This window comes from Otolemur garnettii, unplaced genomic scaffold (assembly GCF_000181295.1).
Source record: "Otolemur garnettii isolate 467f Iridium unplaced genomic scaffold, OtoGar3 scaffold00191, whole genome shotgun sequence".
Taxonomy (NCBI): Eukaryota; Metazoa; Chordata; class Mammalia; order Primates; family Galagidae; genus Otolemur; species Otolemur garnettii.
Window position 1 is genome coordinate 947,602 of NW_003852586.1, and position 10,148 is coordinate 957,749.

A 10,148-nucleotide genomic window follows, 5' to 3' on the forward strand; every position below is an offset into this window, starting at 1 on the left:
GTCTTGGTTGGTCTCCTAGGCTAGAGCGCAATGGTGTCAACATAGTCCACCACAACCTCAAATTGCTAGGCTCAAACAATCCTCCTGCCTCAGCCTTCCAAGTAGCTTAGACATAAGTGCATGCCACCACATCTGGCTAACTTTTTATCTTTGTAGAGATGGGTCTTGCTAAGTTGCCAAAGCTGGTCTTGAACTCCTGAAACCAAGTGATCCTCTCACCTCCCAAAGTGGGGAGCCCATGACTAAAAATGGTGTTTTTAGAACTCAAATCTCTCATTTTAAAAGGTATACAAACTTGAATTGGCATTTTAATGAAAGGCTTTAAAAATCCAGAGGCCACTAAACATATTTTGGGAGGTAAAAATGTCAGAGAAATAAAACAGATGACCCAGAGGTAAATGGGGAAAAGCCCTGAACAGGAACGTCACCAAAGAGATCCAAATGGCTAATAAACATATAAAAAGGAATACAATCTAATTAGCAATCAGGAAAATATAAATTTAAAACATAAAAGATAATAAACACTCAGCAGAATGACAAAAATTAGGGACCAAAACAACAGTAAGTGTTGGCAAAGAAATAGACTAATGAGAGCTTAATTATACTGTAAGGAGAGAAAATTGATAACCACTTTGGAAAACGAGTTTCTAAAGCATACCCTCACACTCAGTAATCTCACTTCTTATTCCTAGGGAAACTCTTACATGTGTACATCAGAATTCATGTTCAGAGCAATACTGTTTATATGAGCAACTAAATTACAAACCACTCTAAACTCAAAGGTATAAAATAGACAAACAGTATTAAATAAAATTAAATACTATATATCACAACAAAAATGAACAAGCTATAGCTGCATTCAACAATATGGACAAATTTTATAAACTTATTAAGTAAAAGAGAAAAGGAATACAAACAGTGCAATTCCATTTCTATAACATTCAAAGACAGACAAAACTAAATTACATTTCTTAGGTATGTTCATGTATACTCAAATCATTTTTAGATCACAGGAAAACTACTATCATAAGAATATGTCAATTGGCTCAGCACCCATAGCACAGTGGTTATGGCGCCAGCCACATACACTGAGGGTGGTGGTTATGAACCCGGCCCAGGCCAGCTAAACAACTGCAACAAAAAATAGCCCGGTATTGTGGCAGGTGTCTGTAGTCCCAGCTACTTGGAAAGCTGAGGCAAGAGAATCACTTAAGCCAAAGAGTTTGCTGTAAGCTGTGATACCACTGCACTCTACTGAGAGCGACACATTAAGACTGTCTCAAAAAATAAATAAACAAATAAAGACTATATCAATGATTACTCCTAAAAGTGTTACTACTTTATGGAAGAAAATACTGTGATTGTAAAAAGACAAGCAGAAACTTCTGGAATGATGATAACATTTTATTTTTGACCTGATTAATTGTTACAAAGATGTTGGCTTTAAAACTGTTCTTTGGCTCAGCGCCTATAGCTCAACCGGCTAAGGCGCCAGCCACGTACACCTAAGGTGGCGGGTTCGAATCCCCAGCCTGGACCGCCAAACAACAATGACGGCTGCAACCAAAAAATAGCCGGGCGTTGTGGCGGGCGCCTGTGGTCCCAGCTACTTGGGAGGCGGAGGCAGGAGACTCGCTTGAGCCCAGGAGTTGGAGGTTGCTGTGAGCTGTAATGCCACGGCCCTCTACCCAGGGGGACAGCTTGAGGCTCTGTCTCAAAAAAAAAAAACAAGACTGTTCTTTACCTGGGTGCTCATAGCACAGTGGTTACGGCACCAGCAACATACACCAAGGCTGGTAGATTTGAACCCAGCACGGGCCAGCTAAACAACAATGACAACTGCAACAAAAAAAAAATAGGCATTGTGGCAGGCACCTGGGAGGCCACATACACTGAGGGTGGTGGGTATGAACCCGGCCCAGGCCAGCTAAACAACTGCAACAAAAAATAGCCCGGTACTGTGGAGGGCATCTGTAGTCCCAGCTACTTGGGAGGCTGAGGCAAGAGAATTTCTTAAACTCAAGAGTTTGAGGTTGTTGTGAGCTGTGACACCAAGGCACTCTACCAAGGGTGACAAAGTAACTCTGTCTCAAAAAAAAAATAAACAAAAAAATACCTGTTCTTCAAACTATACGTATATACTGGGGTCATATACTTTTCTATAAATACATATGTCTACTAAAAAAATGGGGAAAAAGCAAATAAATAAATTTAGCCACCTTAAAATTCTATTGCCCTCCAACCCTAACCATGCCTTTCCCCTAAAGACCAGATATAAAACATCAATGTCTTAATAAAATGAGGTCCATACAGGAAGAAAGTCCCTTTGCGATATGGTCCTGGCTATTCTAAGGATTAGCGTATACTGAACCGGGCCCCAGGCCTAAAGTTAACAAAGCATAGCAAATAAAAGCTATGTGACAAAAAGTATTTATGATTATTCAAAACCATAAACCTAATATCTGGCTAGTGATTCACATTTTAAATACACAATTACTGTTTTCAGAATTCCTCATACCAACATTTAAACTTTAGGAGACATTTTTTTCAATTCTTTCTCCACTTGAAACAAAGTAAGTTTCTAGCATACATTTCTATTAAGGTTTCTGCTTTACTGCTTTCAATTTCAATTCTCATTTCTGCAGAAATGAAAATGTTAGCACTAATATATTCAAAGCCAAAAACTTTCTGTAAAAAAATGAAATTTGTTATTGTCTTTCTTATTTGCAATGCAGAACAGAAAAGTGCCGGAGAAATTGAAACTTGTGCCCAGAGAGAAAGTCTGAGAAAGACGGAAAGTACAAAGAAATGAGAAATAAGTGATGTTTTCTAACACAAAAAGCTTAAAGGTAAACTGATAAAACTCAGTTATAGGGTCATCTTTTTTATTTTTTTTTGTTCACTTTTTTCTTGTTTGCTTGTTAAAAGCTACTCAAGGAACTTAACTTGCAATTAGAGTTTTTAAAAATTGTTTACTCATTTTAACTTTTTTAAAACTTTAAAAACTACTTAGATACAAGAAAGTGCACAAATCTTAAGTGCATAGCTTCATGACTGTTTACATATACATTCATCCCTTGGCATCTGTGTGGGATTGGTTCCAGAACCCCCATGAGATACCAAAATCCACAGATGCTCAAGTCTCTTACATAAAATGGCCTAGAATCTGCACATAACCTATGCCTATTCTCTCATATATTTTAAGTCATCTCTAGATAATTTATAATACCTAATATATGTAAATGCTGTTATAGCTGTTACACAGTACTTCTTTTTTTGTATTATTTTTATTGTAGTATTTTTTTTCCAAATATTTTTAATTCATGGTTGACTGAATCCAGAGATGCAAAACCCAGTGGATACAGAGGGAGCCTGTACAGATACACAGCCATGCAACTACGGCCCAGATGGAAATACAGACTTAAAACTAGATTTGAAAGTTTTACTGAAAAAGAAAAAAAAAAACAAAACAAGGGATTAAATACTACTGCTCCTCCAAACCAAAATGATCTTATTTTTATTTCCTAAAATTTTATTTTCATACCTCAAATTCATCTTGAGTACTTTGAACATTGCACCATCTGGCAACAGGTTCAGGAACCACTTCCCAATCCTCACAGACTTGTTTAAGTATATTTACAAATGTTGACTTCCCTGCAGCTGTTGAGAGAGGAAAGATAAAACTGAGGAAAAAAACCTGTCAGAAAAAAAAAAAATTCCAAATAGTCCTGAGCTTTTACAAGATTTATTACAGCAAACGATATCAAAAAACCACAAGTATTGACTTCCCTGCAGCTGTTGAGAGAGGAAAGATAAAACTGAGGAAAAAAACCTGTCAAAAAAAAAAAAAATTCCAAATAGTCCTGAGCTTTTACAAGATTTATTACAGCAAACGATATCAAAAAACCACAAGTATTCACTTTCTCTTCATGTTTTTTTAAAAATGAAAATGAAACGCTCCCTGCCCAATTGTGTTAAACACATTTGTTTGTTATTATTTTTAGTCCAGTAAAGCCCTGAAAGAGAGGAATTAAAAACCTGAGGAAATTGTACACATGATGTTATTATGGCAGGAAAAAAAAAATCGTATTCCTAGACTCACTTTCTTTAGCTAAGCAATTAAAGACAAAGCTTTCTGAGAAGTGGTCAATGCTATTGTCTCATTTAACTAGGTGTGTGATTCTAGACAAGTCCGGAAGCCCTCTAAACTAGTTTCCTCATAATACAATGGAGATAACAGTGCTCCATGTTATTTTTTTTTAATTTTATTAAGTCAAATACACATATATCATGAATTCATTCATGCACATGTGGGGTACAATGTGCTTGATAACAAGTAAGCCACCAGGACAGTGACAGTCATTCTAGGCTCCTGCATTTTCAAAAACGTCCTCTTTATTAGGTCCTCTTTCAGACCACCTCAGTTCTCTTTTACCTAAAACTAATTAAGAAACAGCCAAATAACTATTAAATCAATATGAAGATAACTCTAAGGCAGCGGTTCTCAACCTGTAAGTTGTGACCCACAGGAACTGTATTAAGGGTCACGGCATTAGGAAGGTTGAGAACCACTGGACTAAGGCCTAGAGTTTTAGAATGGAACATAGTATGATTATTACTATATATTCTAATAGGCACTATAGCCTAAAGAAATTACAAAAGCATTTTTGCCAAGCCCTTCCTACAAGCAATTGCCCTGTCCCTCCTTCTTCATGGTTCTACACACTGTGCATGTACTCTACCAAACCCTTAAAAGAAAAAAACATATATACTTTACTTCTCCCTGATCATTCACTAGTTTCTGAGACATCTAGGGTTAAGAAAAGGAAAATAGATCATTTGTACTAAGGACTTACTATGTTCACTATTTTAAAATTATCCAGGAATACATTATATTAAGAGGATAGTCTTAACCTAGAATCTTACAGGGTGTATCAATACTCCCAATTCCTACCACACTCTTTATATATAATATCTGACCCCAAATGTGGTAGTATTAGACATCTAGTCAAATAATGTTCTCTCTATCTATACATACATACATACATATATGTATATGGAGAGAACATTATTATATATTTATATATATACAAGGTCTAGCAGGAACACTCTTTTGTGTATGAGTGTGACATTGTTATATAACAGAATTACATACACAAATAATGGCACAAATAAAGCCCATTTTTTATGAGCTGGTACTCTATACCCATCTTTTATTACAAAATCATAAGTATGTAATTTTGTGGCATAACAATATCAAACTCAAGCACAAACGGGTATCACTTCTGCCAGACCCTACATTTATGTACACACATACAACAGAAGATACATAAATAACTTCATGTAGTTGTTTTACTAACAGGCAAAACTTCATCTCCCTTATACATTAGACCCAAGGAGATCAAAAAGAAGTTACCTTAGACGTACAAAATTATATTCAAATCTAGGACATTACATAAGGCAATAGAAAGGAAGGAAAAACTGGAAGAACTTCAAAGAATCATACACAGAGCAAAAGAAGGAAGGGTAGGAAGTAAATAAGGTGACACAGAGAGAAAAACACAAAAGTCATATTATATCTAGAGCAGAGGAGAAAACTTTTAAGGATAAACTAAATGACTATTAGATTTAATCATGTGAAAAATACTGGTAAACAAAATTTAGCATAGAGAGGGTAAGCTAAGGGACTGCAAGGCATTTAAAACAATGGTAAATGGAAGTACATTAAAAAATTCACCAACTGTGTGCGCCTGTGGCTCAGTGGGTACGATGTCGTCCCATATACCAAGGGTGGCGGGTTCAAACCCGGCCCTGGTCAAGCTGCAACAAAAAAACAGCTGGGCATTATGGCAGGTGCCTGTAGTCCCAGCTACAGAGGCAAGAGAATCACCTAAGCCCAGGAGTTAGAGGTTGCTGTGAGCTGTGACGCCACAGTACTCTACCAAGGGCAATATAGTGAGACTGTCTCTAAATAAATAAATAAATAAATAAATTCGCCAATCACTGAGCTAGATAGAAAGGGAAAGGAGAACAAGATGTTCAGAAAGAGCATCCAAGGACAGTTTTAAAAATCAGGCATATGCTAGAATCTGAAAGCACTTAGGCCTAGAGCATTCAACCTTCTTCTAACGCTGCTTTCAAGCAGAAAAAGTTCATGTGGTCATACATTCTTTTTAGACAGGGTCTCACTCTGTCACGCCAGGATAGAGTACAGTGGTGCCATCATAGCTCAAGTCCTCAAACTCCTGGGCTCAAGTGATCCTCCTGTAGCAGCCTCCCAAGTAGCTTCAGCTACAGGCACGTGACACCACAGCTGACTAATTTTTCCATTTTTGTAGAGAAAAGGCTCTCATTATTAATGTTTCCCAGGCTGGTCTTGAATTTTGAACTCCTGGCCTCATAGGGGTTATGTTTAATTCCATCAGAGTAACAACAGTAGTTAGCTGTAGTTCCCAATCAGACTAACATCCAATTTCATTAACTTCGGGGGTGGGGAGTGAGAGCTGAAAAATAAGCTGATAAGTTAATTTTTTACGAAGGCCAGGAGAATAAGAACCAAAGACACTGATGTTAATACTTTAAAAAGTCATAGAGGCTCGGAGCCTATAGCTCAACCGGCTAAGGCGCCAGCCACGTACACCTAAGGTGGCGGGTTCGAATCCCCAGCCCAGACCCGCCAAACAACAATGACGGCTGCAACCAAAAAAAAAATAGCCGGGCGTTGTGGCGGGCGCCTGTGTTCCCAGCTACTTGGGAGGCGGAGGCAGGAGACTCGCTTGAGCCCAGGTGTTGGAGGTTGCTGTGAGCTGTGATGCCACGTCACTCTACCCAGGGGGACAGCTTGAGGCTCTGTCTCAAAAAAAAAAAAAAAAAAAGTCATAGAAACTCAAAGAATCCCTAATACCATGTAGGCACTGTACTGCTAAGTCATTGTGAACAGACTATTAAGGAATAGGTAAGTCCTCCATAAGTCTAACATAAGGGAGTACTTTAGTAACACAAAACTTGCGAAGATGGGTTACATGAATATAAAACTGAAATGATCAGGTACAGTTCTAATTCTAGGAAGAACAGAGGAACTGTAAAATAGTCTTCTATACACAGATTAACAACTTGTACATGTATACTTTGTTTGGATCTGGCAAATATGGTGAAAGAGAAATGAACAACAGTACAAAAGCAATAATAATAAACAGCAACTGACAAAGCCTATTGTAAAGGAGACAACAAATGGTGAGGGACATTCTCCCTCTAAACATCAACTGTTGCCATACAGAGGAAATGTAGGCCCCAAAATTTCAAAGTTTTAAAAGGCAATAATCTAGATGTTTATAGGAAATCCCAAAACTTTTTAAAGCTAGTAACAAATTAAAATTTTTTTTCGATGTGTGCAGGCCAATACTGCAAACGCAGGCCATCAGTTTGCAACTTCTATCGGTGTCGCTGTCGAAATGAGGAAGTCAGTGGAGAATTTTATATTAAGACAACACAATTATATTTGCATACAGGAACCCTAGAGATGGGGTGATATGTTGCAAAGTTATTTCAGGTGCTGGGAAGACTGAAGATGCCTGAAGGAAAGCAGATTTCTAAATATGGCACGCTGCCTAACTGGATTTGAGAGAGGAGGCGGTTAATCCAGCGGTGCTGCTCTGTCCCGCCGCCTCCTCCGGTCTCCCGATCCTCCTCATCCAGGAGCGGCTTCGAGGCACCTGCTTGCAAACGCACACGCGCCGCCGGTGAAGCGAGGCTCATCCGTGCAGCGTTTCCGAAAACGTCTTCCCCTAGGATGCGAGCGGCCGTTCTCTGTTCGCCTAACCGCATCCTCCCCTTACAGGTCGGCGCTAGAGCCCGGGCCCGAAGGGGGGGCCGGACACCTGTCAACACAGGAAGCCCGGCGGGGTGCGGAAACAGCCCGGTGCCTGCAAAGTGACACGCACGGGTGGCCTGTCCCCGTCTAGACCGAAACAAAAACCTTTCACTCTCTTTCGGGTCAGGGCAGCGCTCCCAGAATCGCAGCCCAGCGTGTCCTCGGGGGCAGAAGGTGCCCAGAGAACCCCCAACGCCCGGAGCGCGCTCTCTGGGACGCAAACTAGGGACGCGTCAAACGCGCGCGGGGACGAGAGGCCGCGCGTTCCTCCACCGCATCAGTCTGCGCTTCCCACAGGGGCGCGACGCGCGGAGACAGGCCCCGCGGGAGGGGAGGGTGCGGGAAGGGGCCTGCGCGGATCGGAGACGCGGCCGGTCGCGACGGCAGGGAGCGCCAGGAAAGGGGCGCGGGGCGTGCGGGCCACGGATCACAGCCGCACCACCCCGGGACCCCCGCCAGGCCCCGCCGCGCCCCGCAGACCGGCAGGCGCGTTCGGACCGGGGCACCCCCCTGACGGCGCCGGGGACTGGGCGGCCCGAGGAGCGGCAGAGCAAGGCGACGACGGCCCCCCGGCCGCCCCGCGCGCGGCCCAGCGTCTCCGCGGCTCCTTACCGATGTTCCCTTCGATGGAGACTTTCTTGATGCGGGTCCCCTCAGAGCTGGCTGCGGGGGACGGGCAGCTTCTCTTGGGCGGTGTGGCCATGTTTAGACCTGAACTGGCTCCGGGAGGGTCGGCGGAGAGGCTGGAGGAAGCACAGCTGCGCGCCGAGTCGCGGAGCCGCCGCGCGTGAGGAGACCAGCAGATGCGCGGGCTCAAGGCCGCCGGCGACTCTCGGCGTTTGACTTTGGCGCGCGGAGGCGGGCGCCGGCGGGCGCTGGAGGGCGGGGCCTGCGGCGGGGCCACGCCCCCTTCCGCACCTCCGAGGGCGCCCCGGCCCGGGCTCCGAGCCCCAGTGCGCTCGCTCCGCAGGCGGGTGACGCAAAGCCGGGGCCCGGCTGCGCGGGAGGGGCGAGGCCCTAGCCGGGAGCGGGATGCAGGGAGGAGGTTCCGGACTGCGGCGCGAGCCAGCACGTACTCCAGAGGCCAGAAGGCATCGCGCTGGGCGTCACCTGCTCGCGTCACTTGTCGCGTCACCAAGCGTGGGCTGGGCGGGGGGCAGGGTTTGGAGAACTGGCCTGTCCTTTGCGGGAAGTGGAGACCGAGAGGCGTCTGGACAGAAAGGAACTGACTTGAACCTGTGAAATCGTCGGGGTAGGGCGCTGTGTGTCTGGGAACCCGCGGGACTGCATCAGCTTCTCGGTCAAGGGGGCCCCCCGGGAAGTCTGCCGCCTTTTCACTGTGCCCGGCTTGGTTCTAAGTGCTTTTCCGTTAAGGTCAGGGACCCAGCACCGGTGATGCCATTATCAGCCCATTTACCTACCAGCGAGGACTCTGGCGCTGAGGGCCAGTTCCACCGTCTAGGCGCCCAAACCCCTGGCATGGAGTTGACAGACGCGGTGATGTGACTTTCTGAACGCCCACCTTAGTGCCACGTGCTCCCTCGGCTAGCTGGGGACAAACGCAGTGTAGGAGGACCCAGAGTAGTTCACTTTCAATCGGAGTAAAGATATAATGAACTGGGTATTACCCGGTCTGGAAGTTATCTGGTTCAAATTGTCTATGGAAACCAAAGGCCCGCCTATTTTTTACCTTTCAACTATCATCAAACCTGAAAAGCACCTAAAGGCAGAGCCAGAAGGAGAAACGACGACCGCCATCTTCAATTAAAATGTGATTCCCTGGGAAACTCTAACGTAACAACAGCAAGAATCATTCTTTGTAACTGCCCTAGTTTCCACAATAAAAGCAGTACAGTGCAGCAATTAAGAATGTAAGCATTGGAAAGTGAGATTTCAAATCCCAAGTCTGCCGGTTTCTGGCTGTGAGAGACTAAGCGTGTACTGAAGGTAAACAGGGCCAAAAGGTATCCTCCGGCTCTTCTGTCATTAAGTCCTGCATAATTTTCCATTTTCCCACATAAGCTGTAGGTGACAAGGAAGACATCACAGGAAAGCACTTTCGAAAACACCTTCCTGATTTTGGTCTACTGAACCCTTGCAGGCAAATGTTTTAGAAAACATTTTACAAAAGAAATGCAAAATTTCAGAATTCAAGACTTTATAAAAGAAATACAGTGCATTACTGTATACATTAAATAACCACTCCCATTCCCCAGGAAGTGTTAAATCAAATGAAATAATATTTTGCAGTGAAACATAAAAAGTTTTTTTTTTTTTT

At 43.3% G+C, this 10,148-nt stretch overlaps 1 protein-coding gene across 1 annotated transcript in view; it reads right to left on the reverse strand.

Annotated features, from left to right (window-relative positions):
• The window catches only part of DCK (deoxycytidine kinase), a 17,077-nt gene extending 13,422 nt beyond the window's left edge, over positions 1-3,655 (reverse strand). Inside the window, exon 1 of the mRNA XM_023507592.1 lies at positions 3,545-3,655. The gene's annotated coding sequence lies outside the window, so the exon portion shown is untranslated. The remainder of the gene's footprint in view (positions 1-3,544) is intronic.
• Between the last annotated feature and the right edge of the window lie 6,493 nt (positions 3,656-10,148).